Source organism: Aulonocara sp. 'chitande type north' Nkhata Bay, linkage group LG7 (genome assembly GCF_057382095.1).
Source record: "Aulonocara sp. 'chitande type north' Nkhata Bay isolate Kocher_YH1m ecotype deep benthic linkage group LG7, A_spYH_male_GT1.1, whole genome shotgun sequence".
NCBI classification, from domain to species: Eukaryota; Metazoa; Chordata; class Actinopteri; order Cichliformes; family Cichlidae; genus Aulonocara; species Aulonocara sp. 'chitande type north' Nkhata Bay.
The window spans coordinates 33284557-33307163 of record NC_141350.1 but is presented as its reverse complement, the minus strand read 5'-3'; the positions used below and the strand labels follow the sequence as shown (position 1 = coordinate 33307163).

Genomic DNA, 22607 nt, shown 5'->3' with positions numbered 1-22607 from the left:
TATGCCATCAGCTTGTCCTCGGTCACAGTTTCCTTCCACATAAATTGCATAAAAAGCGCTTGCAGCAACAAAAACATAATATTCCAGAAACACGCTTTGCCGATCAGCTGTTCGTAACACTTCGCACATTGAAACAGACGTCACCGCTAACTATCACATATCCGCCATTTCCTGCCCGAAACCGGAAGTGATGTCATTTTTGCGGAAAATGTAGTTTTTTTTTTTACTTGTAGGCCTTAAAAGCCTATACTGGTCATGTTTGACTTTTCTGAATAGTTTCTGGGATGCTTAGAACTCGAATTGCACTGCTGGAAATAGTTTATTTTGATGCACCTGCTGTTTTCTTTGCAAATTTGCATCATAGGATTGTTTTTGTTTTTCCTGCAGTATATAAAAATTGCTGTATCTCCAAAATAAAACTATGAAGACACTCAAAATAAACTTTTTTGTATTTAAAGTTTTGAGGGATAAACCTCTTAAATTTCTCCAAGTAGAAATATATGTTAAAAAACAAAAACAATTTTCAATTTTTTTGTAGTTTATTGCACTTTTTTGCAATTAATGTAGTTACTATGGACTTAATGCATACATATTATTAAAATATGGGCTATAACAGTTGTATAGCAACTTGAAATGCTCCCACAAATGGCACTACAACATGTAAAAAAATAATATAAGCTCTGGCAGACTTGGTTCTATGGTAGGTCTTAAAGGGTTAAATAAATATCGTCAAATAATCGCGATCTTAATTTCAGTGAAAATAATCGTGATTATCATTTTTGCCATAATCGAGCAGCCCTAGATATATGCATTTTTTTTTTATTAATAAAGTTGACTTAATAGTTTATATGACAATCCTATATTATTTGTGGTGTAACATCTTTAACTAGCTAGATATCAGATATTAGCTCATACAGCTATTTTTTTTTTTTAATATTCACCTTGTTAAAATTTTACATTAATGTAAAATATATTTTTATGTCACATTTTCAGTAATTATTGATATTGTGAGTTCTTTTTACCTTTATGTCCATGTCATGAAAATTAAATTGGGACATTTGTGCACTGGTAAAAATGTTCCTTTAAGCCTTGCTGTCATATAATGAGAAAATTTCCTTAAATCATAAACATATGCAACTAATCACATAGGTGGAACTTGGAGAGGGGTGGCTTTTCTTGTTTCATTATTGTAGTGTAGACCTATGACATGTTCTAGGTTGACATCATGTCTCCTAGCAACACCATCCGAGTTTTCAGTCATCTGTTTTACAGGGAAGCTCCCCACCCAGAGGCTCTACACATGCTGTTTCTACAAACGGGCTCAAAATCCTTTAAAAAAAAAAAAAAAAAACTAAAAACCTGCTGTTGGACGAGCATATTTTATATTTCCTCATTAAAATGTGAGGGCAGAGTCAAACTTTGGTTTTGGTTGGTGACATAAAGAGGGTCTGCTGCACCAAAGAGATGTTTGAGGTAGATTCGATTGGACAGATGAAGACCTGGGGAACGGTTTCTGCTGTAGGTTGCAGTAATATTTGAGACAGCGGCAATTTGTGTCTGTTCTGTGCCAGACGTTTATGGAATATAGTTACACACATGCACACAGACTCACAGTATCCTCACCGTTCTGTTGTCAGAATTGATAGTAGTAATTACTGCTCTGTGACCAGTGGACCCTGTTAAACCGATGCTAGCTGTTTGTGCGCCTTTTCTGTGAGCTTTGATGCGTACTGTGAACCCATTTCCATCTCGGTGAAAGCTGTGTGTCATTATTCCGTACCACTGAGAGCCATCCAGTACATTGACAATTAATTTTTAAGAGCTACTTTCTGGTCCACTGGGAATTGTGGGAATTGCTGTCCTCGAAGCCTTTTTATGCTTCATGTCAAAGTCTTAGCAGATTGGTTTTGACCTGGTTCCCTGGTTTGACCTTTTCACATTTAGCAGAAGGATATGGGTTTATTGGAAATCTTTCCCCATCGTGTCTGTAGACAGAATTTAATACCACAGATTAAATCTGGAACAATCCAATTAATTTTTAAAATCCTCTGTAAGAGCATTTGTTGCTGTTTTTGGCTAAAGTTAAATTCTGACATTGATCCATGAGTCAATATTCTTAAAAACATGCTGTATACATAACCTGTAAGAAACAGCTGTTGTAGCACAGGGCATTCTGTAAAGTAATTTATCATTCTTGATAAATGCATTTTTCTTTAATACTGTAGGCATTAATCCATTTTATACATTAAATATAAACAAAAAGCTGCTCTACATATTTATAGTATGCTACAGTATTTTTCTATTAGTCTCTTTTTGAACATTATTTCTAACAACATTCAATTGTAAAGATCTAAAAATCCAGTAAAACGCACTGACCACAACTGCTATATTTGGCTATAGATGGCTATACTTTGACGCCAATCTAACGCATAGGGACAGGCAAACCGCCATACTCGCATTCACACGTACAACCAAATTAGAATAACCAATTGCCTGGGAAGAAGCTGGGGTATCTGTAGAGAACCCACACAGGCTCATAGAGGATAGAAGCCCCTAGCCCAGTTTGGATTCAAACCCAGGATCTTCTTGCCACATTATGCTCTGTTAAAAAGACTCTGCATCTCTCAACCAATATATCGAACTCTGAGCTTTAGAATCAGAATTAAGTAAAACTGGTGCTCCAGTAGTCTGATTCAGTGATGTGAGAGTTTGTCTCAGTGGCTCTATTGTTTGGTGCAGTGGCCTTTTATGTGTCAGTCCGGCTTCAGTGCATTTTCTTATTAAACAAATCATGTGGAGAAGAATAAAAAGGCTGAACTATACATGACATAAAGTGATGTCACCCCCGCTACTTCTGCCATATTGACTTCCAATATGAGTGAGACTACTTTTTGAGTGCCTTGTAATGTAATTGTTAGTCACTGTTCATACAGCACTCATATCAGCATGAAATATGAAAAAAAAACTGCTTTTATGCAAAGCAGGCTATTGATAATAAGGCCATTGTTCTGCCAGTTGGAGGGGAGGGGGAGGCAGCATCTACCTTTTATATTAAATAATACAAAATCCATCCATGCATTCATCTGTGCATCATTTTCACCATTTTCATGGGGCACACAGAGATTTGTGGAACCCCCTCTCCTTGGACTTCCAGGGAGACACTAAAGCATTCTGAGATATGTAGCATCTTGTATGTGCAACCCTCTTTTAGTCACTACTGACAGTTTAGAATAGAAGATGCTGGAAATGCTTCACACTAAGCTCTGTTTTTATCAAAACACAGCGGTACAGCATCTCCATCGCTGTAGATGCTTACTGGGTCTCTGAAGCTTTTTGCCAGAAGTCATGGCCTTCCTCTGTAGATGGAGTCTGCTCAGTTGTTGTGGAGATGAATTAGTTTACTATGAAAGTGAAGCACAGAATTTCACAATAACAGTAGACTGTCCTTGGTGTAATTTGTCAAAAAAAAAAGAAGTTTCTTGAAGTATTGTGGGCAGATGAGACAAAGATGAGTCAGCCTGCAAACCAAAAGTGTGTAAATGCCCAGCAAATATTTTGATGCTGAATAACCATCATGTATTCTAGGCTTAGTTGAACAATAGATGTAAAACGAAAATTGTGCCATATTTGCAAATGAGCATCCCTTCTGAACACCCCTGAATGTTTGTGTATGGCAATAGGGTTGTTGTTTGTCCTTTTTTTTTTTTTTTTTTTTTTTTTTTTGTGTGTGTGTGTATTTTATTGGTTAGACCAGCGGTCTAACCAATAGTTAAATATCGTTAACTTGGTTTCCCTGGGTCTTTTCCGGTGTTGTAGTTGTGTGTCTTATTTTGAAAAAAATATTTACACGTTACCATAGCGACCAGAGAGCATTAAGGGGCAGAGAGGAGGATGTTACTCTCAATGTTGTTGGTGCATTTCAGGAGGATGCTGCTAATAAAGTTACATAATTACACAGTGAATTAGTGTTTATTATTATATTTAGAAAAATCCCACAATTTTTGTCTTGGCTGTATTGTTTTATTTTGTTGTATTTATCCACAACACCTTAAAGGCCGGTCCATGAAAATGTTGTCTGACATTAAACCAGTCCATGGCGCAAAAAAGGTTGGGGCCTGGTGACCATGGTGGCCATTTAGAAGTCGGCCATCTTGGATACAACTTTTGTTTTTTCAATAGGAAGAGGGCCATGTGACACATCAAACTTATTGGTAATGTCACAAGAAAAACAATGGTGTGCTTGGTTTCAACGTAACTTTATTCTTTCATGAGTTATTTACAAGTGTCTGACCACTTATAAAATGTGTTCAATGTGCTGCCCATTGTGTTGGATTGTCAATGCAACCCTCTTCTCCCACTCTTCACACACTGATAGCAACACCGCAGGAGAAATGCCAGCACAGGCATCCAGTATCTGTAGTTTCAGGTACTGCACATCTCGTATCTTCACACCATAGACAATTGCCTTCAGATGACCCCAAAGATAAAAGTCTAAGGGGGTCAGATCGGGAGACCTTGGGGGCCATTCAACTGGCCCACGACGACCAATCCACTTTCCAGGAAACTGTTCATCTAGGAATACTCGGACCTGGCACCCATAATGTGGTGGTGCACCATCTTGCTGGAAAAACTTAGGGGAACGAGCCAGCTTCAGTGCACAAAGAGGGAAACACATCATCATGTAGCAATTTCAAATATCCAGTGGCCTTGAGGTTTCCATTGATGAAGAATGGACCCACTATCGTTGTACCCCATAAACCACACCAAACCATCACTTTTGTTGTTCCAACAGTCTTGGAGGGATCCATCCAATGTGGGTTAGTGTCAGACCAATAGCGGTGGTTTTGTTTGTTAACTTCACCATTCACATAAAAGTTTGCCTCATCACTGAACAAAATCTTCTGCGTGAACTGAGGGTCCTGTTCCAATTTTTGTTTTGCCTATTCTGCAAATTCTGTGCGCCGATCTGGGTCATCCTCGTTGAGATGCTGCAGTAGCTGGAGTTTGTAAGGGTGCCATTTGTGAGTAGCTAATATCTGCCGAAGGGATGTTCGACTAATGCCACTCTCCAGTGACATGCGGCGAGTGCTACGCTGTGGGCTCTTGCTGAATGAAGCTAGGACAGCCACTGATGTTTCTTCATTAGTGACAGTTTTCTTGCGTCCACATTTTGGCAAATCCAACACTGAACCAGTTTCACGAAACTTAGCAAGCAGTTTGCTAACTGTAGCATGGGAGATGGGTGGTCTCGTAGGGTGTCTTGCACTGAAATCTGCTGCAATGACCCGGTTACTGCGTTCACCAGATATCAACACAGTTTCGATCCGCTCCTCACGTGTTAACCTCTTCGACGTGTCAATGGCTGTGAACAAAGAGAAACTTGTAAATAACTCATGAAAGAATAAAGTTCCGTTAAAACCAAGCACACCATTGTTTTTCTTGTGACATTACCAATAAGTTTGATGTGTCACATGGCCCTCTTCCTATTGAAAAAAACAAAAGTTGTATCCAAGATGGCCGACTTCTAAATGGCCACCATGGTCACCACCCATCTTGAGGAGTTTGCCCCCTCACATATGCTAATGTGCCACAAACAGGACTTTAATATCACCAACCATTCCCATGTTATTACGGTGTATCTATTAAATGGGCCACCCTGTATAACAAGTGGAACATTAAAACCAGAGTTAGGAAATGGTTTAATGCAACACAGCACTGTCCCACGCTCTGTGTTCCCTCCCAGAGTCTATGATAGATCTTGTTTTGTCATGGTAACTGTCAGTGTTGTGGGTAGCTGGCCTTTAATGTCGCCTAAAGGTCGCCAACATGAGCTGCATGACTCCTCAGGGTCTGGACACAAGAAAACACTAGACCAGCTCAGAGCCAAGAAGATCACATTTTCTCTGTTCAGCCTTTATTGCTCAGTCTCTTTGGTCAAAAATGTTTAAAGTTTGTCATCAGGTGCAGAGAAGGTACAAATGACAGCATATTGCTGTTTTTATTCTAAAAAGGGAATTTTAAGAAGGTTACTCAGTTATCCACACTTTCTATACATCAAAGCTTCAGTGGATTCGGCTGAAGATCCTGCTGTTAATTTCTTTCTTACAGTTGTGATGCTGTTATTGACTGAATTGTATTTCATTCATTTTATTTTTAATGAAAATTTAGAAAAACATGTCTCTTATAGTTCTGTTTCTTTTCTTGATGGTCTGTTTTTCTATATGAACATTTGGATGATGAAGGGTAAAATGTGAATGAAACTGGAAACCAAAAGGTTGTTAAGCAGAAGGGTTTTTGTGCCCTGGTCCACGGATCTTTTATAATTTTCTGCATCTGTTAGTGTACAGGGTTGTTTTTTTTTTTTGGGTTTTTTTTGTTTTTTTTGGTAATGTTTGTGATGGCAGTAAAATTAAAGTGGGTCAGTTGTGCTTGATTAACAGTTCAAAAATAATCCTTGTTTATTTTGAGAGCCTTTTTTTTTTTTTTTTTTTTTTTTTTTCTTTGAGTCATAAAATAAGGTGCACACAAAGAAATGACAAGGCTTTATCCATGGACATGCAGCACCCAAAAAAGTCATTGCGTTGTATCGCTGGGGATGGATGAATGACCATCTTGCTTAGAGAAAACAAATCCTTTTATCCTTTTTTAGAAAGCAGCCAAGCTCTGATGTCCAGCTTCTGAGGTCAGTGGAATGCCAGAAAAGGTTCAGACCAACATTTATAGCTTGATATTAATAGAATTAGTTTGTCATGTTAAAATGTAAGTGTTCACAATTACAAGGAGGAAATGGAGGAAGCTACTGTGATGCATTGGTTGTGTTCCTAATGTTAGATAGGAAAAAGAATGCACAGTGTAAGACCAGGTTGTATCCAATGTTTCTGTATGCGTTTTCCATCTGCTTCTCTCATGGTTGCTGAGAGATCCCTAAGCCTGTGTGACTGGGACTCAGAGAAATGAGGAAGTCCACATCTATTCAGAAGCTGCTGTCTCTCATGCAAAGTGGAGAATGTTGTTTCATTCAGGTGTTGGGTGAGAGAAAATAAAGAATGCATTTCCTCCATTCCAGTATAGTTTGTATGTATTTTTACCTGCTTCCTGCTTTGCCACAGTAACCCCCCCCCCACACACACACACACACACACACACACACACACACACACACACACACACACACACACACACACACACACACACACACACACACACACACCAGGGTTTCCCTGACCTGAGGCTGCTCTGCTCTTGTTCTTTTCCATAATAACGATACATGCAGTCGTTTATTTTACAATGGAAAGTGCCCAGGGATTGCAGTTGTTTCGATTCAGACTGCTTAAATAAAATAGACTTAATCTGATAAGGGGTGTGTGTGTGTGTGTGTGTGTGTGTGTGTGTGTGTGTGTGTGTGTGTGTGTGTGTGTGTGTGTGTGTGTGTGTGTGTGTGTGTGTGTGTGTGTGTGTTTCCGTCTGTCTCCTGAGCTATCTTATTTAGCCCCACCCTCTCATTACACAGAGAAACTGGGAGAGTCTGAGGCACAGAAAGTAGCAAGAAAAACAAGGGAAAGTTCAAAAACTGCACCAGATTCTCAGCAGGAAACCAGTCAGTTGATCAGGCTTACATTTACAGTTGGGAGATTTTTGTCAGTTTCTGTAAGTCATTCATTCGGTTGGTCTCTCTGTCAGGTGGTTTAGTTAGTTGGTCCATCAGTTACAGAAGCAGAAATCTGGTCTGCAATTTAACACTAAACACATTAAGACAGAACCAATAAACTACTCCCTATGTCCCTGCAGCCAGTCAGCTGCTTAGTGAAGGGAGTGGCTTTCTGCTCTGCTGCCTGCAGCTGTATTGCAGTCATTCACTAGGTCATCCAGTGATCCAGCCTCCTAGCCAGCCAGCCAGCCAGCCAGTGGTTGTAAATGCAGGGCTGCTGTTCAGCTGCTCTGAACTCCTTGTATCTCCCCTCAGGATCTTACACCATTGAATCAGCTGAGGAGCTGCTGAGAGGTAAGCAGTTGTGACTTTCACAGAAGTTTGGCAACATTTTGGAGCAGCTGTCTGGCTTTTTGTGGGCATGTGATAGGCTGCAGGGTTTGTGTGCAGAAAGGAAAAATGTATTTTAAAAAAAGTCAGTTTTGAACAAGGAAATGTAGTCGCTGCATCTGTGGAATGCGATCACACCCTTTTCTACAAGTTGAATTGTGTTAGCATGTTGTTGCGCTCGGCTGCATCATCCAGGCTGCTCATTATCCGGGCTCTGAATTTTCTCACATTCTCAGTCTCATGACAGTGGTGATGCTCTGAAGGCAAGTATTAGGCTGGTTCATTAAAGACTGACTTCAGTGTCTATATCAGAAAAAACCACCAGTTTGACTCCCACTTGTCTGTTATTTATAACTTTTTTTTTTTTTTGGAGAACTTTAAGTTAATTGTGAAAGAAAAAGATCAAAAAGCATAAAGAAAATAAAAGAGCTAGTATGAGAACAAACTGATCCTGCTTATTGACTTGTGGTAAGCTCCAGAAGTTAAGGGGCTTTTAGACTTTTTCAAATGATTTTTCTTTTTTCTCTGTATATGTAATTTCTTAGTGGAAGGTTTGAGATCATTTGCCTATCCAGTGTGTAACATTTCCTCAAAAGTCATTCTGACAGCTTCACAAATGTTTTAATCTTAATGCCATAAATACTGACCCAGTCTTCCTCAGTCATCTGTGGATTCAGTATGTATGTATAGTGAATTTGCTAGAGTTACATATGTTCACCAGTATTGACCAATTATATACACTTATCTGGGTATGAGCTTTAGTACAGGCTGAATTCCAATCCTCTGCTAAGTTTTTAGTTTCCAAATCTTCAATTTATGCATTTAGTGTGTAACATAAGGTCTTTAATCAACAGGCTAAAACAGTGTATAAGATTCTGATATGAATCTCTTTGTTAAACAGTCCTTTGTCATTATTTTAGAATGTGTTTGAGAGGATCTTCCGGCTTAATTATGTTGATGTGCTTTTACAAACTTCTCAACTGTAGACATATTTTTTTTTTTAAATTACAAATTATTTGTAATTACAATAATACCAATTATGATACCTGTGCAAACCTTAAATTTTATATCCAGAAACATACTGCCTTTTTTCTCAGGAAATGCAGTAGCATTGCAGGATATTGCATTGCCAGGATATTCAAGGTGCCCTTTGGAAGATGTGGCGATATTGGTCATCAACAGAAAATAGTCGTATGTTTATCAGCGTTTTTATTGAGGTTGTCCATGGAAGCTTGCGATTTTTGTCCTGCTTTTGTACTTTATTTTTACTTCCTTTTGCGCTTTCCCGTTCACTCGGTGGTTATGATTCAGTCACCACCAGGTTAAAACTGGGTGACATCTCTTTTACACCTAGGAAAACTCAATGGCTGCTAGGCAATTTTTACATTCAGTGACCAATTGAAAGCAGCTGGGACAACCAGTTTGTTTCCCCAAGGCTGTGTGCAAATACCCTTAACCTCTGGTCAATTGCACAGGTCACTTGTTGGGAGTGATTCTGTCTTTAAACAGTTGCAGTCCAGCTCAGACCGACTGTAACCACAATGACAGATTCGCAAAGGTTTGCAACTCGTGTGTGACAAGACTCTTTACAGTAGTGCACTCGACTCAGCTGGCCGCCAGCTGGTTGTATTCTGGTTATATTCCTATATAAAAGGTTCCAGAGCACCAATGCCAATTTGCAGTTGAGTTGACTTCATGCAGCAACTACTGTATGTCACAATTTACGGAAGAATTTCTGTTTTAAATATACACAGTTTTGGCTGGACTCTGAATGTAGGTAGTTATTTGAATTTCTGTATGGAGATGAGATGGCAGAATGATTTTGTCTTATTGCTGTTTGTTTGCTTGGTTGGTTTTTTTTTCACCGTCTTGATGCACCAAAGCTTTTCTTTGAAGACGGCATCTGACTGTCAATGGTTGCAAACTGGCCCCGATCTTCTATTTCAAAGGAAAAAAATTGCAAGTTGATTGCATGTGGTCACAATAAAAATCATTTTGTTAAGGCTGCTGTCTCCAACCACTGTTTTCAGTGGGAGGGGAAAAAAAAAAAATTCTTGAGGCTTACATTTGTATTCTTCACCTTCATTTCAGTAGGAAGCCATGGGATTAGGTATGAGAGCGAGGCTTTTGGAGTGTCAAGAGATGGGCAGATGGCTGGTTTTGTTTCCCCCCCCCTTATATAAATATACAGTATTTAAAAAAAGAGCAGCTGTATCCTTAAGTAAATTTGTATTTAACTGATATCACGAGAAATTAATTTGCTGTTAAAATAATAATAATAATAATAATAATAATAATAATAATAATAATAAACAACATTGAATATTTTTGACAGGAATTGTTCGCAGGGAAGGTTAGGTGTCTTTGATGTATTTAATTACCATCCAGAACCCACATGTTGGTGTCACTGAATTATTATTTTTTTTGATGATTTGTGTAAAGTGTGTATATGTGTGTGACAAAAAGCCTCTTCCACTGCGTAGGACTAAAGCACATTTGCTGTGTTTAAACAGTATTATCTCAGAACTGGTTTGACTGCAGAGGGGGGAATGGTGTCATTTGAAGCCTGCAATATGTTGTAATAATTTGCAGAGTTCACTTGATGTGACTGAAAATGTTGGTAATAAATGCTGCTTCCTCCTACTCGTATGTGACAGGCATTTCCTCTTTTGTGATTTATATTGGAGGCGATACTAAAGTCAATATTTGACTCTGGTTTCTGTGAAAAGAAAGAAGCAGTTTTTAAAAAAACATAAAAAGGCCCATGAAACCTTGAACTCTTTTAGTCATTATTAAAACATTGCTCTCCACCGAACCTTGAGGAACTGAAAGAAAACCACATCAGAAAAATTTTTGTTGCTTTTATAGCTTTACTTTCCGGGCTTTACTGACACTTTGGAAGTAAACATGAATATGAATTTGTCTTTTATTTTGTATTCTCATGTGAGAAACACAGTTGAAAAGAAATCAAAATATTGACTTAATAACATTTAATAATAGTTAATTTGTTATCTTTTTTTAAATAGTCAACTGTTAACCTTTAAAAGGCAGTTTTATGTTTTTGTATGTTGTCTGTATAATTACTTGCTTAAGGCTTGTAAAATCATCAATCAGGCTTAAAAACAAAACTTGCACAATAAGCTTATAGAAGATACTTTTCCTTATTTCATCATATTCATCATGAGAAAAAATGACACTTAAATTTAAGCAAATAGAACAAGAAAAGGTCACAAAGTACCTAAATTAGATTGAGGACCTACAGACCAGAAGATCTTGATTGAATTAAAGTGTTAATAGGATTTTGCAGACAGTGTATGCTGATTAGATCTGCAGAGTTCAGGTATTGTCTGCTATTTACTGCACTTTCCCTATATTTAAAAAAAAACAAACAGTATTTGCTTGTTCTACCCGCTATTGCTTTGCATAAATATGATGTTAGAACATTTAAATGTGAAAAGTAGTTACTTAGTGAAATGTAAGATGAGCTAATAAATGCTGTGTAATTACCAAATCACTTGGCTTTAGGACCCTGGAGTGTGGGGCAGACACTCCATCTGATAATGATGCTGTGTGCTTTTTTTTTTTTTTTTTTTTTGTTACTCTCCTTTGCTACTCTCGCTTATGGCAGAACCACACATCCAATCAGCTGACTAATCACGTGACTGTCAACTCAATAAGCAATGAAGGAGGCCAGAGTTTTAAGGAAAATGATAAAGAAGTCAAACACAGTTAGTTATACAGAGAAAAATGGACCAGTGTCTGATTGTTTCAAAGCTGAGTGAAGTAGATTGGAGGATGGTGGGGCTCCTCAGGGATTGGATTTTGTAGCATTCAAGTTTATCTAGTGTTTTAGCTCTGCGAGTTCCAGATCCTTGATGGTTAATGTATCAGGACGGCTTGAATGGAAATGTACTGTTCTTAGTTAGCCACAACTCAGAGAGCACAGACCTATGTTGTTATGCCATTGTCAGTCCCAGTTCAGGGTCATTGCCTGCATAAATTACAGTGTTGCAATCATTAATTTGTTGAATACAACATTTACTGTAAATAACATTGTTACCCTTTGCTGTCATTGATCACTTGCTCTCATTGGTGCTACAATTAACATTAATATTTATACCCATACTGTGATTAATGTTTTAGGCTAGTTATGCTAACAGTATCATATCAGGTCTGTTGGTGTAGGCAAGTTGGCTGCTGTAAAGCTGTAGTGAGAGCATTGCTGGGGATAAATCCCGTTGGATTCTCGGTGGGTGTTGGATTCACCCACCAGCTGTGGGTGCCATTTGTCACTGATTCTCTTTATAATTGTTATGGACAGAATTTGTAGGTGCAGCAAAGGGGTGTGACGTGTAGGATTTGGTGATCTTGGGATCTCTGTTTTTTGCAGATGATATGGTTCTGTTGCCTCCACTGAGCAATGACCTGCAGCTTACACTGGGGTGGGGGTATAGCAGAGTGTCTCAGCTTGGATGAGAATTAGCATCTCCAAGTGTGAGGACATGGTTGGTGGTCAGAATGTGTGGCATGCCACCGCTGGGTTGGTCAGGAGTCGCCAAGAGCAGGAGTTCTGGTATCTCAGGTGCTACTTCATGCGCGAGGGAACTGGTCTGTTGTGGTGAAGAGAGAGATGAGTTTGAAAGTGAAGCTGATGATTTTACTCTGCTCACTATGACCAGACGCTGTAAGTAGCAACTGATGGAATGAGAGCTGCTTTTGTGTAACTGTTGTCAGGTTAATGTTTAATTTGACTGAGTAAACATTTGGGTTGCAGTCTGGCTGCGTAATGTCTAGAAAAGTTTATTGCCAATGACAATGTATGACATAGTGGTAAGTAGTAAATTAAAGCGACATGTGCGTTTTTAGCTCGATCGTGGCTCAAGAGTTGGGAGTTCGCCTTGTAATCGGAAGGTTGCCAGTTCGAGCCCCGGCTTGGACAGTCTCGGTCGTTGTGTCCTTGGGCGTTGCCTACTGGTGGTGGTCAGAGGGTCTGGTGGCGCCAGTGTCCGGCAGCCTCGCCTCTGTCAGTGCTCCCCAGGGTGGCTGTGGCTACAATGTAGCTTCCCCTCACCAATGTGTGAATGGGTGGATGACTGGACGTGTAAAGCGAATACAGAAATACAGGCCATTTACCATTTACCATTTGGTTAGTAAGCATTCATCATACAATGGTTGCAACACTCAAATATGCTGGAAAAACAGCAGATTCTCCCTATTTAACAAATATGCTTTGTGTAAAGCTCCATACACAGCAGTCTCAGCGGTATTCTGTTTACAAGTCTAGAGCTGTTGGACATAACCAAGTTAAACACATCACAACTATTAGAGTCATGAGACCACAATGTTCAATTGTGTCTCTGCACATTAGTCTAAATTCCAGCATTCTGGTCTGATTTGTATTTGATCAGGTTTCATGTGGCTGGATGTAATAGAATTTCTTTCTATCACGGCAGGGCACGAAGAGCTCTGCAAATGGAATTTGATGATTGCTGGTTTCTTGACAGACTCTCTTGTTATAGTGTGACTTGTTAGTCGCTCATTGCTGTGGGGTTGTTTTTCACTGCGCTTGCAAATAATTCCTTGTCAAATTCTCCTCAGTCTTCTCCTCCTTTGAATTTTCTGTTTTGAAGTTTATCCATCATTACTGCAAAGATATGTGGCTGCAAGGATGTGCCAGACTGTGAGCAGGTGGAAATGCTTTCATGAATTGGGTGTACTGTTGTGTATTACAAGCTGAGTACAGCCAAACATATTGATGTTGATGAAAATGTCACAGGTTTTTACTGCGTTACTATAAACACAATCTGTCTGATCACTAGTCCTTATGTGTGGATATTCAAATAGGAGATTGGCCATATTATTGGCTTTTTAGAGGTTTTTATCTCATCTGCAATTTCAGAATTCAAAGTGGAACTTTATTCCTCCAGTTATACGCTGATATGCTGCTGTGGTTCAGATTTAATTATCTCAATAACTGTTGAGTTTATTTTTTGTTCCCTGAGGGGTTTATTTTCCTTTCTTAAACTGAAATGAATTTGTAAAGCACTTCTCTGATTCTGAAACCCACCTACTGCCACTGCTGTCAATATGTTGCCAACAAAGGCCTCAGTGGGACATAGAGGACATTAATGACATATTATTAAGTTAAGTACAGCAACTCTGTATGCAAACAGAGACACAAGAGGACATGTGACAGGCATAGGGTAGAAGCCACGGGATGCTATGTCTGTGTAGCTAAATACAAAAACAGATGGGTAGTGTGAAATACAAAATACATGAATATTATTATTTAAAGTGCATTATAATCTTGGTGGGGATTAACCATGTCCTTGTATTGCTGACACCTAAATGATTGCATTGTAGTCTGGTGAAAGTTATTTTTGCTGTAACCTGTTAGCCCGCCACTAAGTTAGTTAATGGAAGTTGAAAATTGGTCACAAAGAGGGTGCTCCAACAAAAAGCCACTTGTGGCTGAGCTGGTTACTAACAGATTATTGCAATTGCCCAGAGTTTGCATTCTCCTTTGCTCTCTTTCTTCCTCCAAGAGCTGTGGTGAAACTTTAAAAAAACCACATTCATGTATAGAGCCTGATTAGTGCTCTGCATACGGCTTATTTAGTGAGTCATAAAATGCACAAAAGTGGCACATCAAACTAAGTTTAGTTTTACTACTGTTTACATTCAGTACCGCCATCTTGGATTAATAACTCAAAGTTGCTGGGGCTGCTCTAAGTTTTCAAGCTGAAGGGGTGTTGTAGATTTAAATTGGGGATGGTAACTCTGAAATTCCAACTTCCAGTTTATTCATGAACGCACCATGAAGCCTAAGTTATCATTAGGGATTTGAGTGTTATGGAGAAAGTTAGGACTTTCTGATCAACAGGCATACAAAAATATTCAGAAAGTTTCTTCTTGTTGGTAGGGATGTTGAAGAACAAAATAAAATAAGATATTCTAATTCCATAAGGTTAGCATTAGGATTAAAGATTAAGGAAGGTCTAATGTAGGTCTACTTGACTCTTAATTTGTTTTTTTTATTCTCTTAAAAGATAAGAACTGACGAGTACCATATCTCTGAGCATTATTGGTTAAACTAGTGGTACTGTTAAAATCAGTATTATCGTTATATGCACTTCTCCCAATGTTGTTTGTGCAGTTCACTCCTGTAGACATAATTTAGAGTGTTATTTTTTGTGATGAAAGCAGCACTCTTTAGACCTCTTGGCTACATTGATGCTTTTGATCTTTCTGCTCCACCGTGCCAGATGTGCCTCACTGTTTTGCTAAGTGGGTCTGATTTGCTGAAAGGTTTGGAACAATGCAAGACATAAACCAGGAGGACACCTGAGCAAATTGAATAATCAAGGGTCAATCTTCACCCATGTTAGCGGTTATTGATCGCTTGGCTCCACAGAATAGATTGCTAATGACAGCACAGGTTTTCAACAGAGTCCACAGCAGAGATGGGAAACAAATTAGTCAGATCTGGTTAAAGTGATTTGGAGGCCACAACAGTCAAATGCAAAGGTCTCTGACAAATGTCTGCTGCTTCTAATAATAAAGGCTTACTGAGAAACAAACATTGGTACATTAGCTTGAGAGGACAAAAGTAAAATACATGACTTTCTTTCCACCAATGTTAATGCTTTGTTTTCACAGTGAGTGTCTTTATTATTGTTTCTCTGTCAAGTACGGACAGCTGGCGTAAGTAAGCCAATTCTCAGCTGTTGTACTTGGCTTTTAAAGCAACACTTTCTGTTTTACTTTCATTTTGCTTCTGTGGTGTCTCCTTTTGTTTGTTTCTTTTTTTTTCTTTTTTCTTTTTTTCTTTTTTTTTTTTGTTGCTTTGGTTTTATTTGATTCAGGTTGCTTTAAATTGCATAAAGGATTCACACACTCTAAGAACTAAAACTGATAATTACTTAAATATTTTGGTGCAACACTTTTACACTCAAAAATAATGAGTAAATGCAAAAACAATCACATCTCTTAAATACACCTTATTAATTGAGTAAATCCAACTAAAATGGAATAAGTTGTTATGAACAATTAAAGATGTTACAGTAACATACAAAATTGAGTAAATACAATTGAAAATCTAAGTTAAAACAACAGTAACCAAAAGTTCAAACTACATAAAATATTAATTAGGAAATGCTGAAATGCTTGGCACATTTAACCTACACCATTACAATTATTTGTTTTTAAATAATGGTGCAATTTACTTAATATTTTTAAGTTAATTTAAGCAAAAACGTTAATTACAATTAAGTGTTTATTTTATTTATACACACACACACACACACACACACACACACACACACACACACACACACACACACACACACACACGAAAAAAGAACCACGTCAATTCAACATTGTTCACAATGATTTATTTTAAACAGCTTTTTTGTGAATCACACATTTAGCAGATTCCTTCTCTGAACACAGTGAGCTGAAATCTGTTCTACATTCAGTGGATAAAACTTGGATAAAATTTCAGTCACAACAGCCTTATATAATAAAATTGCATCCAAATTGGCATGCTTGATAAAACTCTGTAAAACTGGCATATTGATGCTAACAACAAGAAAAATGTACCTGCCATACAAAGAATAAAAGTGGCTCAAGTGAACGCAGTGCTTTACCTTTTCAGAAAAGGTCAAATGACAAAAATAAAATTAAGATCCCAAAAAGATATAAATCCTGAAAAAAAAAAAACCATTTGCACTGTGACATAGTTTTTGAACATCTTATTTTGATTCCAAAAAATTGGGAAGATTATAACTAAAGAGTGACCAAAAAACATCCATAATGATACTCTACCATTTACACCTTAATGTGAATCTGGAAAGTTAATACAAAAACACAGTTTATGGTACAAACATTATTTATGAACAGGAATGTCAAAACAATGTAATGTCGCAACTGAACCTTTTGATGAGCATTACATGTCACTTAACAAGTCTAACACTTTAAGAACAGCCCTGTGAAATTTTGTCTACAATGAACAGAGGTCATTTTTCAGTCTTTGAACCTTGACAGAAAGGTTTCCTGGATCCAGCTCCATGAACACTTTTCGAAATGCTTCAAATGTGCATTTGAAATTCTTGGGGTATTTCAGATCCAGAGCATAGCACAGTCCCAAAAGATAGCAACAGGCTTTGCTCAGATTCCCAAGTTTGCCCAGAACAGTAACGCCTTCAATAACAATACCCACATCAGTAGGTTCGCCTGACCTGTCTTGATTCTGCAGCAGGTAAATCTTCATCACCTCCTCAGCCAAAGCCTCTTCAACAAAGACAGCATCAGCACCGTCCTTTAAAAAGAGAAACAACTGTTTTAAGCTCACATATTTCCAAACATTGAAACAAAAAGTTTCATTTGTATGACATCACCGGTACTCATAATATGTAGACACTGTGCTCCAAAATCTTATAGCAATAGCAAATGCAAATGCTATTCTTTTGTATGCTTTGAAGTGTTTTTTTTTCTTTAGAACAGTATCTTAAAACTTTTCTATGATCTCACAAGCTAAAATAAACTACCGTAATTGTCGGGCTATAAGCCGCTACTTTTTGCACCAGCTTTGAACCCTGCGGCTTTTAGTCAGGTGCGGCTTTTCTCTGGATTGTCCATGATTTTTGTCATATCGTAAGATTTGTTTTGTTTGTTCCGCTGTTGCCTGGCGGAAGGGCATGTGATCAGACACACAGTATCGGGGTTCAAGAGTGGTATGTTGGTCACATGTCCATCCGCCAGGCAACACAGTGCCGTACAAGTAGCGCGAAAAACAAACTTCAAAGTAGCGCTACGCGTTCAGCGGGAGGCGTGGATGACGAGCGGTGATAAACTTGCGAAAAGCAAGTTATGCTCAATTCCACCGGTGGATTCTGACAGCGTGGAAAAGTGTGAAAACATCCACGATCACCAACGGATTTGAAGGGCTGGACTGTTGCATGATGGAGAGGAGGACACCGCCACGGCCCTTCTGAGGGTGTTCGACTCTGACACTGACAATGAGGATTTCTTTGGTTTTGAAAGTGACAACGAAGGAGAGAAGCGGAGAGTGGATGACGAAGCCATCCTGAGCCTGTTCGTTTCCGACACTGGAGGAGAGGACTTTGGTGGTTTCAGTGCGCAGGAAGAAGAGAAAGATGGTGGTGAATGACTGACTTTTCTTCTTGTTAAAGCCGTGTCGCTGCACCTGAGCCTAAAAGGTAGTCTGAATCTATTTTTCTGGTGTGCTGCAGGTTATTGTTATGTACTACATTTGTTACTCATTTATGAAGCACAGTACATGTGTCCTACTTGTAATTACCGCTACTTGTACATATACCTAAAAAGTTATGCAAATATGTACCCATAACTTGTTTTTCAAGATATTAATAAAAGGGGTGTGTCTCCAAACAGCCATCTCTTTCCTGACAATTCCCTTTGTGCATATTCTCTTACATATGATAAGTCAACATTGAAACACCTGCGGCTTTTGGTCAGGTGCGGCTAATGTATGTACAAAACAGGATTTTCCCCTGATTTTAGCTTGTGCGGCTAATATTCAGGTGCGCTTTGTAGTCCGGGAAATACGGTACTAATATTCCTAAAACAGATTTATTGCACCAACCTCAAAGGTTTTGATTAAGGCACTTGGATCCTCTCCCAGATGGTCAATGAAACATCTGATGATGACTTCTCGTTTTTTCTCGATGGAATTTCCACTCTGTAAAACAGGAAGTCTCAACTGAGGCAAAATTTGCACATTTAAAACATGACTTACCATTTCTAGCTTAAACATAACTATTTTTTTTCTGTTGTTGACCTGTTTTCACACCCACCATCAAGGTAAGAACACCTGTGGAGCTAAAATATTGAACAGAAACCTAAGAAAAGCCGTTTTTAGTGGAAGGGCCTCTTCAATGCTGTGTTGGAACGTTTTTGTGGTTAGAAAATGCAATCTTCCTTACCTGAAGCAGAAGGTTTAACTGTGCCCTGTGGCGTTGTCCAGCAGCACCTTTCTTGGCTTGAAACAAGGACAGGAGTTTGGATGAATACAAGTCCAACGATGACATGAACTTTGGTTCAAGGTTCAGGGTCGTGATCCTATGAAACGCTGCACTGACCTGGATGGGAGAGGACAAAAAATCTGAAGGCCAAAATTCTGATTCAATCAAAAAAAAATAAATAAAAAAATAAAAATCTACCATTTTTTGCAACCTGGACCTTATTTTCTAACATGCAAAAGATTAATTTACACATCCAGACATAAATCCATATAAGTGGAGTTGTTCAGTATGCAGACTAAACCCTCAACATAAAGTATTATCTTCCACTAAGCTTCTAAATTTTATGTTATGAATTGCTTGCACTATTTCCCTGTGAGATTGTATAATCTTAGAGGGAAGAGGCGGAGCCAGGTTGCCCTCTGAACCATCGTCTGCCAGGCAGCGATGCGAGAGGAACACACCGCTGAAGTGGCGCACATATTCAGAATCGTGTCAGCGGCTTTACAGAGAAAGCCTTTCAGCTCCTCTGGCAGCTCTGCTTCCTCCACCTTCCTGGAGATGACAAACGCTAGCAAATCAGTGTTGTTAGTCAATGCAGCTGACTGAACAGTGCATTGATGTGCGCGATCAGTGAACCTTGCTATCAGCTGGTCAAGTTTGGCGGGATGGGCCGGTCGCTGTCCAACGACCTTGGTCATTTTGGTGCCGAAAACTGAAGCGAGGCTCGGCTCCAGAGGGGGAACAGGCGGAAAACTCCGGTCTGTGAAGCCCTCTGTGAAGCCCTAGGTAGAGACCGGCGCTCTAATCTTCGCTGGCTCTGCTGCTGCCTCAGAGAGGTTGGTCATCATCCCTGGGAACTGAGGCCAGATGGGATCTGGGCAACGAGAGTGAGTGGAGCCATACCTTCCCGCCAGATCGTGGCCTGTATTTATATAGCGCTTTACTAGTCCCTAAGGACCCCAAAGCGCTTTACATATCCAGTCATCCACCCATTCACACACACATTCACACACTGGTGATGGCAAGCTACATTGTAGCCACAGCCACCCTGGGGCACACTGACAGAGGCGAGGCTGCCGGACACTGGCGCCACCGGGCCCTCTGACCACCACCAGTAGGCAACGGGTGAAGTGTCTTGCCCAAGGACACAACGACCGAGACTGTCCAAGCCGGGGCTCGAACCGGCAACCTTCCGATTACAAGGCGAACTCCCAACTCTTGAGCCACGATCATCAGATGGGGGTGGAGCAGGCTGAGGGACGGGAAGTTCCTTCTCACCAGCTGCCTCCTGGATGATGCCAGGCAGATCCAGGAGCAGCGCACCAACAACTGGGAGCGGTGTCCTTGCCGACATGTGAAGGCCAGGGGTGGATGAGCGTCGGCTCATCCACCCTTCTGTCACCAGGCTGCCCAGCTGGGAGGCAGTGGAGCTGCCACCACTGCCGTTTTCCTCACGGTGGGTGGAATCATCCAATTCCGGCCCACCATCGAAAAACTCGATGGCTTCTTCCAGCGAGTGCCTCTCTTAGTGGGAACGCCTCCTCAGCATCAGCCTTGAAAAAGGCTGACCTCCGCTGCTTTTCCTCTGGCGGGAGGAGCTAACAGGAGCAGCAATAGGATTAAGGTGTGAGGGCAAGGTCCGCATGGTGAGGGCAAGGTCCGCATGGTGAGGACCGAGGCAGCCCACGCAGACGGCATGTCGGTCATACGACATGATGTAGCCAGTCTGGCAGGATGGACACAGACGGATGGTCTCGCTGGACATCTTCTGGCTGGCTGAAGAAAAACGGTAGAGCCGATTTCCTGGTCTCACCGTAACTTATACTAGACCAGGGTGAGGCCCACACAGCAGGTGGGCGTGGACTAAAATACTTCAGTGCTGCGCGCACAAGGGGAATACCCACTTAAAGGGCTGCGCCTATACTCATGGTGACACTGGATGACAGGCCATGAACTCATCAATATATTTACCGAACTGAAAAATTCTCAAAATTTAGATTTGGCATTTGTATGACTAAAATAACCCACCACAAAACCAGTATAAATATTTAGGTGGCATCACCATCCACTACTCAGCTTGTATAAAACAATATCATATCCTTCCAAAATTTAACACATCAAGTCCTCTGAGTAAAATTACCTGCTTTACTTTGTAGTTGATGCAGATTTTTTTCCTGGTGGTGAAGATGGTGCTGAAAAAATACAAATCAAAACTTTATCATTACAAAACATGTCACTGAGTAATCTGCCATAACACCAATCTCTTATAAGAAAGTTTAGCTTGGATTGAAATAAACATTTATTTATGTAAATTGGGAGTAACTAGGCAAGGCAAGGCAAATTTATTTGTATAGCACAATTCAACAACAAGGTGATTCAAAGTGCTTTACAGAGAAACAAAAACAAATAAAAAGCATGATTTAAAATTGATTAAAGCAAGCAAACAAACTAACTAACAAACAAAACAGTATATAAAATCAAAACATAAAATCACAACAGTAGATAAAGTCAGTAGTTAAATGTAAGTTTTGAAATTTAAGCTTAAAAGTGTGGATTTGGTGCTTTATTCAAATGCAGCAGAGAATAGGTGAGTCTTCAACCTGGATTTAAATAAACTGAGTGTTTCTGGAACTATACTATACTAACTATATACTAACTATACTGGAAATGATGGTACTTTTGGCTTGACCAAAAGGACCAAAGCTTTTTTTTTTTCATTATTTTCTGGGATCTGAAAGGAAGTAGGGCCCCCAGTCTAAATTTACTTAAGGCCCCATAGTACTTTGGACCGGCCCTGGATGAGGTAATCTGCTGACCCGGGCGGTCCTCTCAGCGTTCTCTCAAAAACTGGCCCTGTTCGGGACAAAGCTGAAAGCAGCGTCTTATATGCTCTGAAAGACCCCACATAGAACAAGAAAGCTAAGCAGCATGGTTGCTGCTATGAACTGTTCCGCGGGCAGGTCTTCTTAGTTACCAAAGCCATTGATGACGTCTGTTCATCTCCTCCTGAACAACCTGACAGAGTGAGTCAGGCCGCGTGACTACCGCAGCTCCCGCACCGCGACTCAACAGGGCCATTTTCTAGAAATGTCTGAGCACACCTGCTTTCACGTGGTTCCTAAAATGCCCCCAATTAAACGGTCAGGTCGCTGGTACCGGGACATTCCGGTCAAATTACCCGGAACGCAGATAGCGACTCAGAACGTAAAAGGATAAAAGGGTGCGGTTTCCCGCCGCCTTGACTGGAAGACGGGTTGAAAACTTAAATTAACGTGCACAAACACGCTGCGAAAAGTGAGCCACCATGACAAACGCTTTCTTCAGAACATGTTATAAAAGAACGGTGTGGATAAAGACAGCTAATGTAAGAATTGGTCACTTACCTGAAAACGTTACCAAGTCTGCAGTGGATGTGTGTCTGTCTCGTTCAACGTGCAGAAAATCTCCCATGAGGCCATGCTCCTCGCGTGCGGTACATGCCAAAGGTCATTAGTCTTACTCAAAGTTTTAAGTTAGTATTGGGGGACAAAATTATATTGATTTTTGAACCATTAATAATTAAAGTT

At 39.8% G+C, this 22607-nt stretch overlaps 1 protein-coding gene across 2 annotated transcripts in view; it reads left to right on the top strand.

The window, feature by feature from the left end:
• The window catches only part of rab27b (RAB27B, member RAS oncogene family), an 87438-nt gene that overhangs the window by 42495 nt on the left and 22336 nt on the right, over window positions 1-22607 (top strand). The window contains exon 1 of one of the 2 annotated variants that reach the window (XM_086300103.1): window positions 7850-8002. The exons of the other annotated variant lie outside the window; for it this stretch is intronic. The gene's annotated coding sequence lies outside the window, so the exon portion shown is untranslated. Of the gene's footprint in view, window positions 1-7849; window positions 8003-22607 lie in introns of those variants that run through there. 2 annotated transcript variants of the gene reach the window in all.